Consider the following 23,637-nt stretch of genomic DNA (forward strand, 5'->3'; position numbering starts at 1 on the left):
CAGGTGGGAGGAGCGCGCGGCAATGCGCTCGGGGACTGTGATAGGTGCGCAGTGGCGGGAGGAGGATCGCTTGACTCCCCCAGCGCGGCGGCGGGTCAGTCAGTGCCTGGGCCCCAGGACCACAGACCTGCCAGCTGCGCTGCAGAGAAGCCGCAGGAACTATCTGCGAAGGTCCCGCCTCCCGAGTGCGCTGGCCAGGGCATCTTCTCTGGCACCAGCAATTGCGCAGATCGTCTGCGGGGCGCTGCAGGCTCTGGCTCTGCCCGCCCAGGGGACAGGCTTGAAGTTAACTTTGAATTCACTCCAGAGCAGGCCAAGCTTTGGGGTCCCGAGTTTCCCAGACCCCAGAGGCTTCCCAAGACCAGGACACTCCCTAGCACCCCCCCCCGCCGCTGGGGGGGGGCGGGGGATGCGATTCTAAGACCATTAGTGCAAGGTCAAAGAACCTCACGGGGAAATGTGCTTGCATTCTAATCACTGGGGCAATGATGAAGGTTTGCCCCATGTTTCCATTTTTGCAGAAGCAGAAACTGAAGTACAAGAAAGTTAAGAGGTCGTTGCTGGGTAATGCCCTCTGCCACAGGCCAAGTGGAAACAACACAAATGTGTCGACAGAGCAGAGGGAAAGAAGAAAGCTGGGATGACAGAAGACACAGACCCTTCTCTGGCCTGGAAAATGTCCGTTTATTTATGTGCCCTTATGTACAAAACTGCACAATATTCTTACCAATTGAACACTGCTCTTTAACCTGAATCACATAGTAAGATCTTTGGGAATCCCTGAAGATGTCCAGTGTACAGCTCCCCATCCCAAGCAAGAGGGTGTCACTTTTTCCCTTAAAGTCCTGTCTTTAGTGGTCACAGAGCAACACAGGTTCTTGTTTGCCTACCGTTAGGATGCCATTGTTTTGTTTTTTACAGAAAGGCAAATGCGCTCCTTGGCTAGGGATTTGAAGCAAAATTTTAGGACGACTGGAGTCCACAACCAGAATGATATGAAATCTTTTCAGAGAAGGGAGGGGGTGGAATGTGTGGGTTGTGGGGACTGCCGTCTCTGTGGGAGAGGAAAGGAGTTAAGCGAGGAACTGCCATCACCCACAATTATTAAGCTCCCACGCTATTCTGTGCAGGGATTCATGCAGAAGCTCAGTTTCCTGGGGTAACCAGGGCTTTGTGCACAAGCAGAACCAGGTTGTACAGAGCCTCCTGCACCCAGGGGGCTGGACCACCCACGGGGTGCAGGACTGCTGTCACTTCCTCCACACCTGGCCTCTCTGTCCTGACTCCCCCTGACCTCAAGGCCATCAGTCCCTCTCCCAATCTATCCCATAGCTTCTCAGCCAAGGTCATCTGGGCTCTGACACTCATGGACCTCTTCAAGGGAGGTATGTGACCAGAGGCAGGAGTGTTTCATCTCTTTGTTTCTGTGTTTGCTTAGCTTACAAAATGGTGGTTTCTGTTACAACATTACATTACATTGTACTTTGCTGAGGTTCTCTGCAGCCTGGGGCGGGGGTGAGGGGTGACAGGACTGGGGACCCTCTCTGAGGGTGCAGCCTGGGTTGCAGGGGTGAAATCCTGTCCTGGGCAGAGTTGTGGCTGAGACACCAGGAAAGGATGAAGAAGAGAGCATTCCAGGAAGAGGGGCTGGCCAGACCCAGGCCTGCAATGGGAACATACCTGCCTGGGACTCTATATTCCTGTGGGGGAAATGAGCTAACAGCAGACAGCAGGTGGGGTAGGTTCTTGTATTCAAATTGCTGGGCCCAGGGAAGCCCACTGGGAAATGAGCTAGGCTTGGCCTTGGGCCTTGGAGACATCTGGTAAGAAGGTAGGCAGCTCCTGACCCAAAGTTCACAGTCTAAAGTTCTGACACCGTTCCAGGCTGTGAGCTGTGCTGTTTCTGTCATGAGGGTGGTTTTGCTATCGGCAAGCTATGTAAACTGTACCTCCTGTGTGTCCCCAGTCACCACCCAAACCCTCTCCAGAGCCTAGTACCAAAGACGCCCAGGGTTCCATGATTGTGTAGTCAGCACACAGGTGCAAAGGACCCCTTTAAAAGACAGACCTCTGCCCACTTATGCCCTCTTTCCTGCTGTTTCCCTGGGGCAGACAGGACTTTTCCTGTCTCCCTCTTCTCTTCTGTCCTCTCTCTGTCTCTGTGTCTCTTCACCTCTGTTCTCTTTCCTTCCCCCTCCCTCCCTTTCTAATAAAACTTCTCACCAAGCTGTCTGCCTGGTGTGTTTGTCCCTCTGCCTCAGTCACCCTCACCCACCATAGAATCCACCAAGGTCCCCCACGTGTATTATCATAACATTTGGTGCCACTTATTCCTAAAAACTTCTCCAGTAGAAAGAGCAGGACCCAGCCTGGTATGTGGAGCAACACTTGCTGGTCCAGTTAATGGGATGAAGAGTGGATGTTGTCTGGTGTCTGTGGCATGGCAGCTGGGGATGCTGAGAGCAGTGTCTTTTTCCACAGTGTGGGTAGCCCTGAAAGGAACAAACTAATGCCTTCTTCCACCACTAACTGGGCTTGGTCGTGGAACACAGAGGAAGCGTTGCTCATCTGTCTCCTACTCTTTTCAGAGAGCCTCAAGCAATTGCCAGCAAGATATCCCCGGCTCCTGGGTCAAGAAGCTGGGTACAGGCAGCCTCTGGCTGAAAAGTCCCACAGACTTTCTGTCAGGTTCTGTGAGGCCTGGAAAATGGTTCTCCCAGGGAAGCTGCTATCCTAATTACAATGACTCTGCTGGGAAGGCTTTACAGACCCGAAGCAGTTTTCTGAACCATTAAACACAGCTGTCTGGTGGAACAGGAGAGGGGTCATTGGGACTGAGAGATGGAGAATAAATTGGCTGAAGCTCAGAGTGCGAGTGCTGGGTGTAGAGTGTCGTGGACAGAAGCCACTACCCCAGGGCCCCTGTGGTCCACATTCCCGTTCCACCAGGGGATGGATACCCTGCCTGTGTGTGCCCTCATCCCTGTAAGCAGGTGGGTCTCATCGCCTAGGTGATGGTATCCGCCCTCTGGAAAGTTGAACAGACCACACTGGAGAAAAAGGAGGGTCAGGCAGGCTGCCTCTGGAGGCCTCCGGTTACCCCTGGAGTGCAGAGCCTGCCAGACCTGCTACCTCGGGGACAGGATGATGCTCTAGAAGTGGACTGCCCTCCCAGATATTCATGCCTTAAAGGCTTCTTGGAGAAGGAACTGGATCCCAGGGACTCTGACCTCACAAATGGTTATAGTCCCTTGATGGGAGAAGACAGGAGGGCGAAACACAGGTGACAGAAATGGATCGCTGGTGTCGTGTCCTGGAAAAGTGTGTGTGTGTGTGTGTGTGTGTGTGTGTGTGTGTGTGTGTGTGTTTCCTCACCTTTAATAAAAGCTTGTCTTTGCTGATTCTTTCCCTGCTGCTTCCTGTTGTGCTCGAGATTTTTGCCTTTTCCTTCTTTGTTGTTTTTGTTTGGTTGGTTTGGTTTGATTTTTGGTTTGTTGTTGTTGTTGTTGTTGTTGTTTTCCAAGACAGGATTTCTCTGTGTAGCCCTGGCTATCCTGGAACTCACTCTGAGACCAGGCTGGCCTTGAACTCACAGAGATCTGCCTGCCTCTGCCTCCCAAGCGCTGGGATTAAAGATGTTCGCCACCAACACCCAGCTTGTCTTTTCCTTCTTTAGCTGGCAGAGAAAATGAACTCTGTCAAGATTCTTAGAAAGTGTGTGTGTGTGTGTGTGTGTGTGTGTGTGTGTGTGTGTGTGTCTGTGTCTGTGTCTATGTGAGCGTGTCTGTGTGTGTGTCTGTGTGTGTATATGTGTGTCTGTGTGTGTGCGTGTCTGTGTGTGTCTAGATGTGGTGTGTGTGTGTGTGTGTGTGTGTGTGTGTATGTGTGTATCTGCGTGGTGTGTGTGTGTCTGTGTGTGTGCGTGTCTGTGTGTGTCTAGATGTGGTGTGTGTGTGTGTGTGTGTGTGTGTGTGTATGTGTGTATCTGCGTGGTGTGTGTGTGTGTCTGTGTGGTGTGTGTCTGTGTGGTGTGTATTAGTGTGTGTGTGTGTGTGTGTGAGTGTGTGTGTGAGTGTGTGTGTGAGTGTGTGTGTGTGTGTGTCTGTGTGGTGTGTATTAGTGTGTGTGTGAGTGTGTGTGTGTGTGTGTGTCTGTGTGGTGTGTATTAGTGTGTGTGTGTGTGTGTGTGTGAGTGTGTGTGTGTGTGTGTTACACACAACTGTGTACTCACCCATATACGCATACATGCACATGCCAGAGGCCAATGTCCGGCATCTTCCTCCACCTCTCTCTGCCTTATTTTTTAAGGCAGGGTCTCTCGTTGAAGCTTGCCACTTTGGCTAGACTGTGTGGCCAGCAAGTTCAAAATCCTCCCGTTCACACCCTCCAGCACCACAGCTACAATCACCTTCGTGGCTGAGATCTGAGGAGCTAAACTCAGTCCTCATGCTTGTGCAGCAAGCACCTTACCTACCATACTGGAGGTTTTGTGTCAACCTGACACAAGCTAGACTCATCGGAGAGGAAGGAGAATCAGCTGAGGAAGGAGAGTCAGCTGAGGAAATGCCTCCTTGAATTCCAGCTGTAAGGCATTTTCTCAATTAGTGATTGATGGGGGAGGGCCCAGCCCACGGTGGGTGGTGCCATCCCTGGATGCTAGTCCAGAGTTCCACAAGAAAGCAGGCTGGCCAGGAGTTGGTGGTGCACGCCTTTAATCCCAGCACTCAGGAGGCAGAGGCAGGCGAAACTCTGTGAGTTTGAGGCCAGCCTGGTCTCCTGAGCGAGTGCCAGGATAGGCTCCAAAGCTACACAGAGAAACCCTGTCTTGAAAAACCAAAAAAAAAAAAAAAAAAAGGAGGCTGAGCAAGCCAGTAAGCAGCTCCCCTCTATGGCCTCTGCATCAGCTCTGCCTCCAGGTTCCTGTCATGTTTGAGTTCCTGTCCTAGCTTCTTTAATGAACAGTGCTGTGAAGGTGTAAGCCAAATAAACCCTTTTCTCCCCAACTTGCTTTTTGGCCATGGTGTTTTGTGGCAGCGCTAGAAACCCTAAGACGCCTACTGAGCCATCTCCCTAGCCCTTTGACTGAGGCCACTTGCTCTCCATATGCATCCTGACTGCCATGAAGTGAGCAGTCTCTGGCTACACGGTGCCCTGCCTCACTTCAGAGAATCCAACCAAGCACGACTCAGATAAACCCTTCCTCCTGACAACTAGTTTCTCTCAGGTATTTGCCATGGGACAAAGGAGTAACTAACAAACACGGAGCACATCTGCTCACGTCACTACACCTTCCAGTTTGTATTTAAATAAAAGTATTTATTTGACACTTGGTGTCTCTTTTTTATTTGTTGCTGCTGTGGAAAAGTACCTTGACAAAAATCAACCTAGGGAGGAAAGGTTAAACTCCATCTCTGCAGGGAAGTCCAGGTAGCCATGAGGCCAGGAGTTAGCCCCTCCCAGGCAGTCAGTTTGGGGCCTCCAGTGGCTCTCCACATTTAGGCTGATGAGCTGACAGCTTGGTGACAACAGCTGAAGACACCCTGGTTCCTAATTTGTTGCCTCAGCAGGACCTTGAAGCAGCCAGTCACTTGACATCCTCAATCAAGAGCAGAGAAGAGAACAATGAGTTGATGTGTTTGTGCCATTACATAGAAACTCTCCACTCTTACAGCATCCAGGGTCCCCTGCTCAAGGAGCAGTGCCACTCACACATAGGAGGGTCTTCCCATGTCAATTAACTTAATAAGACAACACAGACAGACAGACAGACAGACAGACACACACACACACACACACACACACACACACACACACACACACATGAACCAACGTGATCTAGAAAAGTCTCTCATTGAGAATCTCCTCCCATGAGATTCTAGATTGTTTCAAGTTAACAATCACACTTAGACATGGGCTGTCTACTTTCAGCAACAGGGCTAGCTACCCATACAAAACACCACCCTTAGCCTTGGACTGCTTTCTGACATCTCTAGCAAATTCTGGAAAGTCTAACCCTAAGATGAGTCAAAGGTCTTCAAAACTAAACTCCATCTGGAATCTTAGGACACACTTGTTGGAAGATTGAGAGGTTGGCCAACTGTCTGTAGCCTTCCTACTCTGGACGTTGGCTCTACCCCTCAGGTTCTTCATCTAAATTTAAAGGTCAGGTACCAGCTCCAGGCCACTGCAGGGGCTATAGAATCACCACGCAGCCAAAATCTGGGAGTCTCCTGGGAGCCTTGTGCTTGACTTTCCTAATGAAGGGACCAGACCTTCACCAAGCCCCCCGCTTTATCAGTCATAACAGGTGCAGAAAAGGCCTCTGTCTCAGCCCATGTCTGACCTTGCTGGGCCTGCCCTAATCACTAAGAGGTCAGATGCCCTCCTCATGGCAAGGAACCAATCAGAAGTTAGCTGTCAGGGCTCTGGATGTGCTTTACGGTAAAAGTGGCATAACAGTGATGTGCAGAGCAGAGCAACCACCCTGAGAGGGCTAACAGTTGACCAATCAACACAGGACAGGCCACTCAAGCCCAGAAGGGCACCAATCCTGAGACTGTTGCAGACCCCTAGACACTCCCCTCACTCTACCCAATATATTTCCCGCCTCTAAGCCCCTTGGTGTCCTTCTCATGCCATCCACTGTGTTGGATGGATGAAGGGCCCGAGTTAATGGGGTTAGATTGTTAAACAATAAAAGACTCTGTTTTTGCGTCGGAAATGGGTCTCTTGGTGACTTGGGGGGTTCAGAATTTGGGCACAACACTAACATGTAACATTTGTTTGGTTCCATGTCTGACTTTCTTACCAGGTGATATTCTATGGGCAAGAACTGGCACTATCTTACTAATGTCATTTCCCCAGTGGTTATTTCAGGGTGCCACTTGATCTGATGGTTAGTAGACTCTATCACCTTGACAAAACCCAGAGTCGCCTGTGAAGAGAGTGCCAGTGAGAGGTTGTCTAGGTCAGGTGGCCTGTCCCACATCTGTGGAGGATTTATCCTGACTATGTTGGCTGCAGTAAGAAGACTCAAGCATTATGGGTGGCGGCATTCCCTAGGCACAAGATTCTGAACTGAATGAGAGTGGAGGAAGAGCCTACACAATGGCATATCTGCTAAAGGTGCTTGTCTGAGTTTACATGGAAGAAGGAGAGAACTCCCAGAAGTTGTCCTTTTTGACACACACACACACACACACACACACACACACACACACACACGTACTGTACCACATGTGACCAACACACATACACACACACCAATGTAATTTTTAATCAGTGGAGAAATGAAGCTGAATGTGTACACACAAATCTCTTGCCCCTTGCTCTTCACTGTGGGTGTGCTGTGACCTACTGCTTTGAGTTCCTGACACCTTGATTTCCCATGACAAACTATAACTTAGAACTGTAAAAGCCAAATAAACCCTCTCTCCATTAAGTTGCTTTTCTCGGGTACTTTATCACAGCAACAGGGACAGGAAGAACCGTGTGGGCACTCAGGCAAGTGGTACAAGGATAGAAAAAGCAATGGAGTACCGAATGGGTTTGATAATGAGTAGATGGGTAGAACTCAGACCAGAGCCTAGAAGGTAGCAAGCACTCCATGTGCTGTCTGCTGCAATGCTCACCACTTCATCTTCTGCTTTTAAAACAAAGGGTCTTTTGCTAAGAAAATGGCTCAATGCAAAGATGACACCGTTGGTGATAATGTGGGGGAAAGGAGAACCACAGGACCGCTCTCCTCCTGAGAGCAAGCAAAGAGAAGATGTGGTCCTCTCTACAGCTCTTTCAGAAGAGAGGATGGAGACAATGTGGGCTGGGGCTGGGAAGGTGGTTCAGTGGGTAAAAGTCCTTGCTGTGCAAGCATGAGGTCCTGAGTTCAGATCCTCAGCCTCCATGTAAAAAGCTGGGTGTCATGGCACTGGGCAGCCACAGACAGGCAGATCCCTTAAATCCACCGGCTGCCCAGCCTCATTGACTAGATGAACTACAGGTTCACTAAGAAACTTTCACAAAATAATGTAGGAAGTAATTGAGGGAGACATCCAACATCAGCATCCCTCTGGCCTCTACAGACATGAACATGCATGAACTGGTGAACACACACACACACACACACACACACACACACACACACACACACACACACACGATGAGACCTATCTTTCTCTCTGACACTAACAGTGGGACACGCACACACAGAGAACTGGATCTTGGAGAGAAGAGACGTCAATCGGGTCCTAGGACTGCCTGGGCTTTCTATAGAACCATCTAGGAGCAGAGTTGAAGAGCCTATAGCTGGAGCAATTAAGAAGGAAGCAGGAAGCATCGTTCCAAAATGACAAGCTCTCCCTTTGACGAGGCAGCGGCCTTTACGCCTGTCAAGCTGCCCTGTCACATCAGAAGCCACGTCCTCATCGCAGCCTCTCCTAGTGCATCCGCCACCCTCTCCAGAAACCCTTTCTTCAGAGACACTCGTCACTGTCATCAGAAAAGCCACCTGCTAGCGCTGGGTGAGCTGGTGACATGTGGAAACAAGTCCATGTTCACAGAGATGAGGAGGATTCTGGTGATTCTGCAAACTGCTCAGAAAGAGACCTGCGGCCATTTGCTCTAGGGGACACTTGTCTGAAGGGCACCAACTCTTTGTTGGCTTCATATACTGGGCTGTTCTCTAAGGATGAGGGATTGATTCTGAACCCCAGAACTCACATTTTCTTTTTAAAAAGCCAAATGTGGTAAATGCATGCCTTGTGACACCACCGCTGGGTGTGGGGGTTGCCAAGACAGGAGGTTCCTTGAGACTTACCTGATAGACAGCCTAACCCTCCTTGGCAAGCTCCAAGCCAGTGAGAGACATCTCAAAAATTAAAGACTGTAGCCTAGCTCCTGAGAGACAACACAAAAGGTGGCCACAACCTCTGGTGTGTCCTCGTGTGGGCACAAGTACACACACACATGTATGTACGCACACCTACACGGCAGCATTTCTTACTCGTATGCACAAGTACACACACATGTATGTATGCACACCTACACGGCAGCATTTCTTACTTGTAGGCACAAGTACACACACATGTATGTACGCACACCTACACGGCAGCATTCTTACTCGGGAACACGGAGTAGCAGGAAGCAGGGCAGAGTGGCAGTCAGCCAGCAGCCTTCCCAGTGCAGACCAGGACTCACACAGGGACAGCTCAGCCCAGGGTGACAGGCACTGGCGGACTCCAACGCTCCAGCTCAGCAGGACTTTATCTGCTGCCCTCTGCCTAAAAGTTACAAGCTCTCCTTCTTACACAATGTGTGTGGACTTGAAACAAACTAGCTGAGGCCGCCTTCCTTCAGCAGGTGGCAGGGGCAGCATCTTATGGCCTTCCCATCACTCTGGGTCAGAGGGCAGGCTGGTTCCCTTCCATTTTCTCACTTTCTACCCTGGTCGGCGGGACCCCTGTGCAAAATGCAGAAAGAAAGCCCCAGGAAGAGGAAGTCCAGAAAGTTTGTCACCCCAAGTGTCCCAGGCATCTCCTGCTGTTGCTGCTGCTGCTGCTGCTGCTGATTTCAAACAGTCCTTTATGGCTGGTCCACGTGGTAGGGTACAGGGACAGGCCTGACAAGAGGTTTCTTGTCAGCTCTCTGAAAAGCTGGGATGACACGCCCACAAAAGCTTGAGTGAACAATGATGGGGAACCTCAGGGAAGAACATGGGATATTGGCAAGAAGAGGCCAGAAAACATCACTTTGCAAAATCAACATACACTAATAAAAATGTTAAGGAATAAGATGCTAAAGTGAGCTTTGGAAGATCTGCCATCTCTCACCAGAAAGCTTCGGCTGACAAAGCACTGTTTACAGGCGTCCGGTACAGCCTCTGTGGGCCCATGGCACCAGTGGGCAGAAGGCATTATTTACACCCGAAACTGAGACTGGCTAATGACTGAGCCTGTGGCCTCTTGTTACCTCTAAGTGCGAGCCGTCCATGTGTTAGCGCTGGTCATTAAGTAAGCAGCCCCTTGGGAGGAGGAGGAGGGAATGGAAAGACAGGGACTGGATCTCCAGGTCCTCTCCTCTCACTCTGCCACGCTAGTGTCCTTGGAGTGGCTGAGTGCACCGCAAATAAATTTAAAAAAAAAAAAAAAGCAACTTGTTGAATCTAAATAACACCGTGATGGGAAAAACATTTTCTGTGGTTGGTCTTGTTGAGTAAAACCTAGAAAAAGGAGTTAATCAAGGGCTATTTGGAAAACGTATTTAAGTGCCTTTTAAAGCCAAAATATTATTTATTATTATTAATTACTATAATAACTATGTCATTCATGATTCTAAGTATTGGCACAGTAACTCATTTTCTTCTCACCACACTCTTGTAAGGAAGATGGCATTTTGCAGACAAGAGAAATGGGCACAGAGAGGTCAAAGCATTGGCCAAGGTAAAAATAGCATCATAGCAATGAGGCATGGACACTGTAATACTTCATCAGCATGCCTAATTCCTCCTTAGCTTTCTTTTGAAGGTTTATTTCTATCTTGTGTGTGATGGGGGATGTCCTTCTGTATATATGTTTTGAAAAACTTAAAAATTAGCAAAGAAATATAGCCCAGAAACTGACCAAGGCTACTACTATGACTTAGTGCCTGGAATTTACCAGCCACCAGCAATTACTCCCTTACAAGGCCATAAGATAACTGGGTACCAAGAATTCCCAGATGGCCAACCTCCCCGAGAGGCTCATGAAGGAAACAGATTGCCCCACTGGCCAATGTGTCAATCATTAACAATTAAGGGTCCCTGTGAAACAAAGAGTTAGCTACCATTAGTTAGCACATCCTGAGGGCTGCATGTTTTACAACTGGTGGCGTCAGGAGGCTATCTGATTCCCAGGCCTCCCCTCAAGACAAAGGGCTTCCTAGGAACCCATGACTCTGGTCACATATTCAACGGACAGAGAGTCAAGCAAGGCCCCTCTCTAAGCTTATGGTTTTTGCCTTTAAAAAACGCCTGTGCCTGGGGGACGGGGCTGCTCTCTAGCCTGCATGCTGAGAGAGCCCGTTTGTACAAACGTCTACCTTTCATTAAAGCCTCTTGCTGTTTGCATCAAGTTTCGGCCTCCTCATGATGATTGGGGTGGCAGAAGTCCTGGGAAAAGATTCTGGAGGCCTGAGCTTCCGGGGGTCTTACAGTTTCTCTTACTGGTTGATGAATAAAACACTGATTGGCCAGTAGCCAGGCAGAAAGCATAGGTGGGGCTACCATACCAGAGGAAAGCTGGGAGAGGAAGACAGACAGGAGCTGCCATGTAGTGGAGGAAGGAGTAATATTCCAGATTACGAATAAGCCACAGCCTCATGGCAATCCATAGATTAATAGAAATGGATTAATAACATCAGGGAACTCTTGCTCCCCAGACTGATAGCTGGGAAACCAGCATGGGACTGATCTAGACCTCAGGAACATGGATTTCAGTGAGGAGACCTCAAAAATCTACGGGACCTCCTGTAGTAGTTCAGTACTTATCCCTAGCATAGGTGTGGACTTTGGGAGCCCATTCAGAGGAATACTCCCTGAGCCAAGAAACACGGGGGTGGGCCTAGGCCCTATCCCAAAGGATATGATAGACTCTGATGACACCCTATGGAAGACCTCACCATCTAGGGGGAGCAGAAAGGATAGGGTTTTAGTTGGGGTGGGGGGAGGACGGGAGGGAGAAGGGAACTGGGATTGTCATGTAAAACAATCTTGTTTCTAATTCAAATAAAAAAATCAGAAGAAAAAATAGGTTAATAATTAAGAGAGCAGCCAATAAGAAGCCTTAGCCATCAGCCAAACAGTTTAATAATTAATATAGCATCCGTGTGTTTGTTTGGAGCTGAACAACTGAGGGACGAGGTGGGATTCAGACCTCCACCTTCATGTGTGTATCAGTGTTTGGCCTGCATGTGTGTTCTGTGCACCACGGACATTCGAGCATCTGCCGATACCAGAAGTGGGAGTCAGGTCCCATGGCACCGGAGTTACAGGCCGTTGTGAGCTACCATGTGAGTGCTAGGAACTGAACTCCGGTTCTTGCAAAATCATTATGGGTTCTTAACCACTGAGCTATCTCTCCACGCCCCTCTCTTGCTTTTTATAGTAATAAATGAGTGACAGAAGAGAAACCAGCCTGGGGCTGTGGGGTGGTGGAGGTTAACAGCATAGATTCATTTCAAAGGGAAAAACCCTAAAGCCATAATTAACTACTAAGCTAGAAGGCAGATGAGACACTGTTAAAAACAGAGACACAGAACTAATTACCCTACTTTCATCTGAAGTAAAATATCAAGAAATAGGATAAGCAAGGAAATTCTAATGAGACAGTAGAAGGGGGAATGAAAACGGATGATGAAGGCAGAAAATACTTGATGTTTCCCCAAGGTCAGGGGATGCCCACATTCCAGCTCCAGGGCTGCCCAAGGCTCTTCCACTTTCACAGGCTCTCAACAGGACCTTAAAGGTTAGCCCAGTTTGAATGCGCTATGACCGTGTTTACAGTTGTCTAATCCAGGTGTTAAAACTATAGTCAGCAAAAGGTGCAAAACAAGGGAGCTGGGGAGAAGGCTCACTGGTTTAGAGCACTTACCCATCTTGCCAAGACTAGAGTTTAGTTCCCTGCACCCCACATGCACCCCACAACTATCTAAATCCCAGCCCAGAGAGAGATCCACTGCCCTCTTCTGGCCTCCTTAGGCACCAGGCATGCTGTGGGGCAAAGACATGCATTCAGGCAAAACACACGTACACATAAAATGAAAATGCAAGTTTAATGCAAAACAGCAAACAGGGTTTTGTGTCCTGACAACCAATAGAGAATCTAGAGTTTGGAGAGAGAGAGAGAATGTGTTGTATGTGTTCGTGTAAGTGCACAGACATAGGTGTTGGGTACAAGTGCCCACGTGTGCACAGACATGTGGAAGCTACAAGCTGGTACAAGGCGTTCTCTACAGCTCTCCACCATATATATAGAATGGTGGAGAAAAACAGGGTCTCCTCACTGAACCCAGAGCTCACTGTTTGGCTAAATTAGCTGACCAGGGAGCTGGGCATCCTCCTGCCTCTGCTCTCCCCAGTACTGGGATCGCAGATGTCCTGCCAGTGCTTAGTCTGGGGATCTGAACTCAGAACCTCACGCTTGTTCAGCGAGCACTCTCCTTACTAGCCATCATCTCCCAGCCCATGCCACCAGTTTACATGGCAGACTTTTTTGGAGCCTTGACTGTGAATTGAGAATACTAAAGAACAGTGTGAGGGGTGTGGCCTTCTCCACAATCATCTGACGCTGAAACCCATTTCTCAAAGAATGGGTTGTATAGACATGTTGAAGATCCCAGTTTGGGTAAAAGTTGTTCTAAAAGTAAACCTAGAAAATGACCACATAAATGTGTATGGTGCCTATTTCTGCAATTACCTGGAACTCCTCTTTTGGCAATTTTACCCTCAAGTTCTTGAATGTGGGTGAGAGGCACCTACCTGGCTGTGGCCTAGGGAGGCTGAGAACTGACAGTCTTCATACAGTTGGCTTTTGTGCATTTATGGAACCAGACCACATTGTCCCCAATTCTAGGGACAGCAAACAGCTACTATGCTTAGAAATAGAGGTGTTTTCAGAAGACAGTGATTGTACTACACTCTGCTGGGCCTAGATCCTTGCCCCCCAAGACAGGACAGCATGCCATACCCTCGGGCAGCTCAGGAGTGGTAGCTTTGGAACCTAACCAACAAGAGGCAAGAGACACCATGCAGTGTGACCCCAGTGGTGTGATATGAAGCGATAGGACCAGGTATGCTTCTGAGAGGAGTTAGCCTTAGAGGCTTTGTCCTCCTGGATGGGGTGGTCCATTCATTGACTCATGGGGAAGCAGCCCAGTTGACAGAGTGCTTGCCTAGTGCACTCAAAGCCTTGGGCTCCATCTCCAACACACTATAAACAAGCGTGGTGGTGCACTCCTGTAATGCTAGCACTTGGGAAGTGAAAGCTAGAGGATCAGGAGTTCAAGGCCATCTTCAGCACAGCATGAGTTCAAGGCCAGCCTGGGACACATGAGACCCTACATCAAAAAAAAAAAAAAAAACAGAGTGGGTAAATATATTAAGGATTATAGCAACGTCAGGTCTGCTATAAAAATCCAGCTTTCCTTATATATCTCACCACACCATGCAATGTCCGGCATTGCCTTGGGACACTACAGAGTCATGCCCCATCCCCAACCTACCCCCTCAGCTGATGAAGGAAATCCTTGGACTGCTTAGCGTCAAAAATCTCGTTCCTTCTAAGTTACCTAGTCTGTGGCATTTGGCTATATCAAAAGAAAACGACAAAGACAAACACTGAAGGGGCCAGCTCCCCTTTCAGCAGTTATAACGGCCGAACACATGCTTGTTTGACCTTGTCCTTGTGACAAGGAGCTGGTGGTGCTATGCTTTCTGACCCTGGGTATACTTTACGGACAAGCACACAGCAATGATGCACAAAGCATAGCAACCACCCTGGGAGGGCCTATGGGCCATAACAACCTGTTGACCAATCAACACAGGGCAAGCCCTCCAAGGCTGGAGGCACACCAATAGTGAGCCTGTTCATACCCCTAGACACTCCCCTTACACTGCCCTACAAGATCTCTTGGGAGGCCCTAGGAGTTGTCCTTGCTAGCCATCCACCATGGCGGGTGGATGAAAGACCCGAGCTAACATGGGGTTAGCTCGTTAAAAAACAATAAATCCTCATGCAGTTTGCATCAAGGTCTTGAATCCGCCTGGTGATTGGGGTGACCGAAGTCGTGGCCTGGGACCCCAGATACCTGAGTTTTCCGGGGGTCTAACAACACAAATTCCAACTCCATTCCTTTCAATAGACCCTGATCCTGGTTAACACACTGGCCCCAATTCACAAGACTCCGGTGGGAAGATGCAGGGCCAGTCACTCAGGTCCTGCCATGGATGGCAATGTGTGCTCAGCCCTCTCAAGACACACACCTCCTGCTGATGGCATCTCCTTGGAGCCTGGGCAAGCTAAGGATGTCTCACAGAGTGGCTCTGCATCCACGTAGAACCTTTGACCCTCACCAAGTCAACACTGGACAGACAGGGGGAGGTTGAGAAGCAAAGAACACAGATGCTCTAAGGTCCTTCCTGCAAGCTGTCCCCAGACTGGCCTTTCTAGGGTCACAGGACCATCATCCTTGTGACAACTGCGGCAGAAGCCTGGTGTCTTCCTCATCTCCACAAACTCTAGCTATTCCTTCCTAAATGTCTCTGTCCTAAGAGCATGGGAGTGGTCTCCCCACGGCTAGCAGGCTCTCTGCAGCATCCTCCAGGCAACCTCCCTCATGAGCTCTGCTCTAGCACCATCCTCGTGAAATCAAGCCCTTACACAGAAACCGAAATCACCCTAGCCAGAAACACACACACATCAGGGGTCACACACGTCCCCAACCTCATCTCTGTTCCACCACTGCTCAGCCTCTGTGGCCAGTGATGCTCACCATCTGCAACCACACAGCACCCCAGCATTATTTGTCCCTGACTTATTCGCCCTTCCCTTCCCGGTGTTACTAGGAAACTCCTCATCATTCACTCAAACCTGAACATCACATGCTACCCTATCTGCCCTGACTCGGTGACTTTGTCCCTGGGGGGTGTTTGTTCCTGGCCCTGCAGCAGCTTGGGTTCCATGGCACCATTTGGGGCTGCTCAGATCACATGACTGTACCCTACTCAGGGTCACTCAAGTCTCCAACTTGCATGATGTTAAACAGTGAGGAGGAGCACGCTAAGTGTTGTGGTTTGAATGATAATGTGCCCCCCTTAGGCTCAGATATTTGATCACCTGGTCATTAGGGAGTGGCCCTACTTCAGAGGGATTAAGTGTGTCACAGGGGGTGGGCTTTTGGGGTTTCAAAGGCTAAAGCCAGGCCCTGTGTGTGTCTCTCTCTCCCTGCTGCCCACAAATCTCTCAGCTATTTCTCCACCATATCTGCCTGCATGTCACCACCCCTCCCCGCCCCACCCCCGGTCATGAAGCCTCAGAAACTGTAAGCAATCCCCCATATAAATACTTTCCTTTGTAAGAGTTGCCGTGGCCATGGTGTCTCTTCACAGCAATAGAGCAGTAACTAAGACACTAAGGAAACCCCCTCAGATGCTACCATCCTCAGAACCTGGCCAGGAGCACTGGGGCAGGGGGAGGAGGAGGAGGACGGTGGGGGAAGTAGCTCCTCTCCTGGCAGTTTTCATTTTGTGCCACCCCCACAGCTAGCCTCTGTCTGCCCTCCACCCATCTCTGGCTAAGACGTGGCAGGGCCACCTGTGGAAGGGGGTGGCATGTGTAAAGAGGGACACCTGCAGTGGGGACAGGTGAGTTTCAGCTGAAGGTGGTGGACACAGGCAGTACAGCCAGCCCAGCTGCCCACAGACATAGGAAGTTCCACCAGCCAGAAGCCCAGGGAAAGAATGCTAGAGACCAGATTTGGGGGGACAGCGTGTGACACAAACAAGGCATGTGTCTCCTTATCATTTTGATCATTATCCAGATTTGGGGGTGGCATTTTCACCCATCTGACTGCTGACTTCACACCTAGACACGGTGAAAACCTGGGAAACGGTGTGACCACCTGAGCTACTATTTCTTGCTTATCTGTTGGAAAACAGGTACAATGAATATTCACCAGCACCTTTGGCAGGGGCTTCAAATATCCCTTGCAGGATCCAAGTCCCTGCAGAACCAGAAACATGGCATTTCACGAATTCCTGAGGATGTACTATTGCCAACCACCAAGGAAATCCCCCTGTGTAAAAATGAGCTGTGCTATACAGCTGATGAAGAAGATTCTGGAATGAGTTAAATTTCTGGGCTTAAGTCATTTAACTCAGAAAAGTTAGATAGGAGATAGATAGATAGATAGATAGATAGATAGATAGATAGATAGAATATTAAACAGGGAAGTAGGACTGCCTTCTAGACAGAGAAAACAATGTCATCCATCCTGGTCTCAAAATGGGGATGAGAACTGGCACTTTCTGCAGTGAAAGCCTGGAATGCACTAAGTATCCCAAGCTGGCCTTGAACTCCCGACACTCCTGACACAGCCTCCCCAGTACTGGAATTCCACCATACCCAGCTCAAGTCAGAAGTTTTCATCTTAGAGAAACCACTGTAAAAAGAAACATTGCTCTCGTTTTGAAGAGAAAATGGTTCAAGTGTCTGGAGCCCAGGTTATCACATCACTAAGTCTACACTATTGGTTTCCTGATATCTACTTTTTAACAGATGGTAAGAGTCACTTTGTCATGCCCAGATCCTCACACTGATGAGGAATTGGTCAATAATTTACTCTGCCCAGCTCTTCTGACTATGTCCCATAGGACATAATCAGAAGCATGCCAGGAGCAAGCTATTGTATACACCTTTATGCTTGACCTACCACAAGACTTCATAAAAGCACCAGGATGGAGAATATACTTACTGGGTAACTCTGAATGACCCTTTGCCCTACCTCAAACTACCTGCCCCCTTTGATTCCAAACACAGATTTAAAGTGCCTGCTACAAACCATGCCTGGTTTTTGCACCTTAATCAGTACTGGCTAGTTCTATGTCAACCTGACACAAGCTAGAGGTGTTTGGGAAGAGAGAACCTCAACTGAGAAAAATACCCCACCAGACTGATTGACATGAGAGGGCCTATCTCACTGTGGGTGGTGCCAACCCTGGGTAGGTGGCCCTGAGTTGTATAAGAAAGCAAGTTGGTTGCTTTGACAGTTTACAAGAACTTTCAAATGAAGTCTGAAGGTTAATTATATTCTATAATTTTTTAATGTTGACAGAAAGTTATGCTCACTTGTAAACCATTTGAAGCAATAATTGAATTAGCATGGGAGCAAAACTTCTGAATTCATTTAGAATTCTGCAATTAAAGAGGAGCCCATAGAACCACCAATGCCTTTTCTGTTAAACTTGATTGTTTAACATGTAAAAAGTGCTATTGCTTTTCATTTTTGTATTTCTGTATTTTCTCAATTTTCTTCCGCGATAGTATTTTTAAACAAATTATGGTTTTTTTATGACAGTGGAGAATATGGATGAATTTTGAAATATCATTAGAATTGTTACTTGTGTAGTAATCATATTTTAATACCAAAATTTATGACTAAATAGCACATGAAATTAAAAAAAAGAAATCAAATTGGACAAGCCATGAGGAGGTAGCCAACAGCAGTGTCCTGCTCAGGCCCTGTCCTGTCTTCTCTCCGAGAAGGACTTATAAGCTGCAAGGTCAAACAAAACCTTTCCTTCCCAAGTTGTTTTTGGTTATGGTGTCTTATCACAGCAGTAGAAACCCTGACCAAGACATCAGACACTTCACAAAACCAACAGTAAGTCAGAGACCCCTAAGTCATAAGCACCAACCACATATGCCCAACACACACCTACTGAAGTGTTAGAGGCAGATAAAAACTCACAGCCCATGCTGTGCACCTTAAGTAAAAGGCATCGGACCCAAGGAGGGTAAGAGTGGGGACATGTCAGGAGAAAGTAATGTGTCACGAGGGACTTCTGAGAGTGAGGTAGTGGCCAGGAGGGAATTGCCACAGCACCCCACCCCACCCCACCCCACCCCCGCTGGTTCCCACCCAGGAGACCAGCTAAAGACAACACACAGACACACATAGGATAGCCAACTCATCTCCCCATGGGCTCCATCCTACCTCTTGTCCACACACTGAGGCTTCCCCTGACAACCCATCCTGAGTGCCGTCTGGACCATGAGTTGCCTCTTCTCCACCACCATCAACAGCCAAGGCTGAGCCTGACTTATGTTATCTCCACATTTATAGTCACCATCATGCTTCACTGAGCCTTGGGGCTTCCCATGCTGGCTCACAACCTTGGGGCTTCCCAGGCTGGGTCAGGGGTCAGCTGAGCCAGGATATACCCATCTTCACAATGAGAATGGGGAGAGGGTCACAGAAACTAGTGGACAACCTGGACAGGGGAGCCAGAGACTAGAATGGAGACACAGAAATGTGTGTATCTGCCTAGCAACTGAAGTGATCAGACCCATGTGTTCCCAACCCTGAAGACTGGAAATCTGAGAGTGAGATGTCAGCAGGGTGGTGTAGGGAGACACTGTAGCCCCGCCTCCTAGTATCCCGGCTAGCTCAGTCGGTAGAGCATGAGACTCTTAATCTCAGGGTTGTGGGTTCGTGCCCCATGTTGGGCGCCACGTGTGGAGTGATCACTCAGCAGTCAATAGGGCCAAGGTTTCTTTATTCGGATACACCAGCCAAGCGCAGGCCAAAGCGTGCCAGGGCATCAAGGCAGCCAGGCCAGAGCGAGGAGGAGGGAACAGGGAGAAGGGCAAGAAGAAGGGAAGGTCTGTGGTCCCTTAAGAAGCCTTCCTATGTCACCCTCACCACACCCTCATGGGTGTGTTCCGGCACACCTGTCCGGGGTACTAGGAGGCGGGGCTACAGTGTCTCCCTACAGGGTGGCTCCTCCTGAGGCCTCTGGCTAAAGGTAGACTGAGGCACAACGAAATGTCTAAAGGTCTGTTTTCACAAATAGTGACAATCGCAAGTGTTTGAGGTTCTGTGGAGGGACACAGTTGAAGCCAGTTGGTCCCATGGGTGACTTGAACCTTGCTACGTCTGCAAACACAGTAAATGCCTGTATCAGCAAAAAAAAAAAAAAGGAAACTCAAGATGTTTCTAGCCAAACAGAAGCCATTAGAAAACCCATACAACCTGGGACTCTCCAGAAAGAAGGGCAAAAGAAGCTATAAAGTGTTCACTGGTCTAATATTTCATTTGCTTTACTTAAGTACTGCTCTGGGTCGTGTGAGTTCAGTATCAAAGTGAGAGGGGACTTTAGAAGCCACGTGTCTTAGCTAGGGTTAATACTGCTGTGATTAAACACTGTGACCAAAATAAACTTGGGGAGCAGAGGTTTTATTTCACTCACACGTCCATATAACAGCCCGTACCCTCATCTCTGTTCCGACACTCTATAGCCTCTGTGGCCAGTGATGCTCACCATCCACAACCACACAGCACCCTGCCCAGCAACTCAAGCAGGGCAGGAAGCTGGAGCCAGGAGCTGGTGCAGGGGCCATGGAGAGAGGGGTGCTGCTGACTGGCTTGGTCATCATGCCTTGCTCAGCCTGCTTTCTTATAGAGCCCAGGACCACCCGCCCAGGGATGGCACCATCCACAGTGGGCTGGGCCTCCCCTATCCATCGCTAATTAAGAAAATGCCCTGATAGCTAGCTTGTGTCAAGTTGACATAAAATTAGCCCCAAGCGACATCTGTAGGCTTTCTGTGGCCATGTAAAGAGAGTTTTAAGAGGAAAAAATTAAAAACCATGATTAACTAAGAGAGTTGTGATTTACTAGGTGAGAAGGGCCACCTGCCACTGAAGGTCAGGGTGCATCAAGGGTTAGCATCATGTATAGACAGAGACCTGAGAGTTCAGGGAAGGGTGAGGCTCATGAAGCCCAGACATTGGGAGGGACAATTGTTTTCCTGAGGAGGGCACAGCAGAACCACAGCAAGTCAGTCAGGAGCTCCATGAGTGAAGAAGTCCAGGAAACTTTTACACGCCCAAGAAAGGCACTCTACAAAGAAAGGAACAGAACTCTACTGCTATTTCATATCTACGGCTTCCACATACTCAGATCCAACCAACTTGAGTCGTATCGTTCTGAATATATGGTGCAGTGTCTATTCAAACTATATTAGCTGCGCTCATCCAGAGATGTGAGCGAGTAGAAGGATGTGAATGGGTTTATGCAACATGCCATCATCTTCCGACAGAGACCTGAGCATGCATGGATGCTGGCTGGTTCCAGCAGGGATCCTGGAAGCCCCTCTAGATCCCACTCAATGATTGGTAACCTTGAGAACTTACTGCGTCCCCAGAGCCAAGTCTCCCCTCCCATCCTGTCAGCACGGCAAAGTTAGCTTCCTATTACTTAGTACCGGTGGTCTTTGTGTATTCTACTGTTGCCTGGAGAGCCTACTAGGATTGCTCAGCTGGGATGCACACCCTCCCAGGAGCTCTGCAGAAAGGCTCAGCTTCCTGTGTCTTCCAGAGGCTGCAGAGCTGGGTGCTCACAGCTCACGGGTCATTTTGCAACTCTGGTGGCAATCTCCACTGAGACTTCGCACTTACTCCTGAGAACACTCAGTCAGCTTCAATGTCAGTCTTAGTTGGGGTTGCTTTTTGCTGGGCTTTGCCTTCTGCCCCTAGAGGGAAAATCTTCTGCTGCCCGGTGTCAGAGAAAGCTGAGCTTGGAGGACTTAACATTGCTGGGCTGGTCTCCTAAGGAAGCTCCTCCCATCCTCCCATCTTCGTCATCGTCTGCAAACTCTCATTCAGATGGGTAGTTAACAAGTAGAAGAAAATCCTCTGGGGCTGGAGAGGTGGTTCCGTGGTTAAGAGCACTGGCTGCTCTCCCAGAGGACCCAGCCTAAGTCCCCAGCACCCTCATGGCAGTAACTCCAGTTCCAGGGGATCTGATGCCCTCTTCTGACCTCATCAGGCTTCTGCACTCATATAGTACACAGACAAACACTCAAGCAAAACCCCCTTTTTTAATAAAAAAAAAAAACAAAACTAATAAATCCTACTTTCAGAGTCCTTTGTTCTAGTTTCTGGATAGAGACTTTTAAGCACTTACATAAATTTTAAGCAAAACAGAATTTCCAAAGGGGGAAAAATTGATAGTTCATCTCTCCATGTATTGAAACCGCAGCACTAAAAGGGAAAAGGTTTCAGCTAGAACTAATTGAATTTCCTTGGTCAATTATGCTTGAGGCTTTTAGGTAAGAAAGAAGGCCACTGACTCACAAATGTTGACATCTTAGAGAAAGGGGAGAGAGGGATTTTTAGAAAATATTTTTAGTCAGGATGAAGCACTAAAAATTAGACATCACTTTGATTTAATAACAGTATGAAAAGAGGCTCTCTGCTCCTCCCTGTTCTAGAGACAGCCGCATCTTTTCTCGAAGTGCCAGCCTCGTTCCTGAGACACAATGGGAAAGTCAGAGTGAACGAATTTGGCCATATTGGACACCTGGTTACCAGGCTGCCGTCACTTCTGACAAAGTGGACATTGTTGCCATCAATGACCCCTTTGGTTGACCTCAACTACATGGTGAACATGTTCCAGTGTGACTCTACCCATGGCAAGTTCAAAGGCACAGTCAAGGCTGAGAATGGGGAGCTTGTCATCAACGGGAAGGCCATCACCGTCTTCCAGGAGTGAGATCCCACCAACATCAAATGGAGTGATGCTGGTACTGAGTATGTTGTGGAGTCTACTGGTGTCTTCACCACCATGGAGAAGGCTGGGGCCCAGTTGAAGGGCGGGGCCAAGAGGGTCATCATCTCTGCCCCTTCTGCTGATGCCCCCATGTCTGTGATGGGTGTGAACCATGACAAGTACCACAGCTCCCTCAAGATTGTCAGCAATTTGTCCTGCACCACCAACTGCTTAGCGCCCCTGGCCAAGCTCATCCATGATAACCTAGGCATTGTGGAAGGACTCATGACCACAGTCCATGCCATCACTACCACCCAGAAGACTGTGGATGGCCCCTCTGGGAAGCTGCGCCGTGATGGCCGTGGAGCCGCTTCCTTGTTACTACCCCCAATGTGTCCATCGTGGATCTCACATGTTGCCTGGAGAAAGCTGCCAAGTATGAAGACATCAAGAAGGTGGTGAAGCAGGCATCCGAGGGCCCACTGAAGGGCATCCTGGGCCACCCCGAGGACCAGGTTGTTCCTGTGACTCTAACAGTGACTCCCACTCTTCCACCTTTGATGCTGGGGCTGGCATTGCTCTCAATGACAACTTTGTAAAGCTCATTTCCTGGTATGACAATGAGTTCAGCTACAGCAACAGGGTGGTGGACCTCATGGCCTACATGGCCTCCAAGGAGTAAGAAACCCACCCTGGACCATCCACCTCCAGCGAGGACTCGAGCAAGAGAGAGGCCCTGGCTGCTGAGCAGTTCTTGTCCAACCCCCACACTAATCATCTCCCTCACAGTTTCCATCCCAGACCCCCAGAATAGGGAGGGGCTTAGGGAGCTCTACTCTCTTGAATACCATCAATTAAGTTCACTGCACCCATAAAAAAATAACAGTATGAAAAGAATGCTAGCCTAAGATTCTGATTTATGCAGCCTACAACTTACTTCCCCAGGAGAACACCTCATCAGCCCGGGCTTGTTGGGTTTCTGCACCTGCTTTGCTGGTCTTACACTAACGTTGTTCTCATACAAGTTAAGATTATGAAAATGTATTCAGCTAAATTGAATTTTAATAACTGCCATTTCTATAAAAAGGTACTGATTCTTGCAACTTTTTCCTTTCTATACTCAGTGCAGACAAAATGTATTCTAATTTCTCTTGACATGTGGGTTATTTATCATTTCCAAATGTTTGAGGATTGTTTAAAGATACCTCTCTGTTACTGGTTTCTTTGATTTCCATGTTGGTCTAAGAATATATGTTTCATCATTCTGATCATTTTTAATTTGTTGGGGATTGTCCAATGGTCCATTTTTTGCCAGCATTTGAAGCCAATGCACAGCTG

The 23,637-nt window shown here is 48.6% G+C and overlaps 1 pseudogene; it reads left to right on the plus strand.

Annotated features, from left to right (window-relative positions):
* Positions 1–22: 22 nt before the first annotated feature.
* On the plus strand, positions 23–22,999 carry LOC100755422 (annotated as a pseudogene).
* Positions 23,000–23,637: the final 638 nt, after the last annotated feature.

Source organism: Cricetulus griseus, chromosome 4 (genome assembly GCF_003668045.3).
Source record: "Cricetulus griseus strain 17A/GY chromosome 4, alternate assembly CriGri-PICRH-1.0, whole genome shotgun sequence".
Classification (NCBI taxonomy): Eukaryota; Metazoa; Chordata; class Mammalia; order Rodentia; family Cricetidae; genus Cricetulus; species Cricetulus griseus.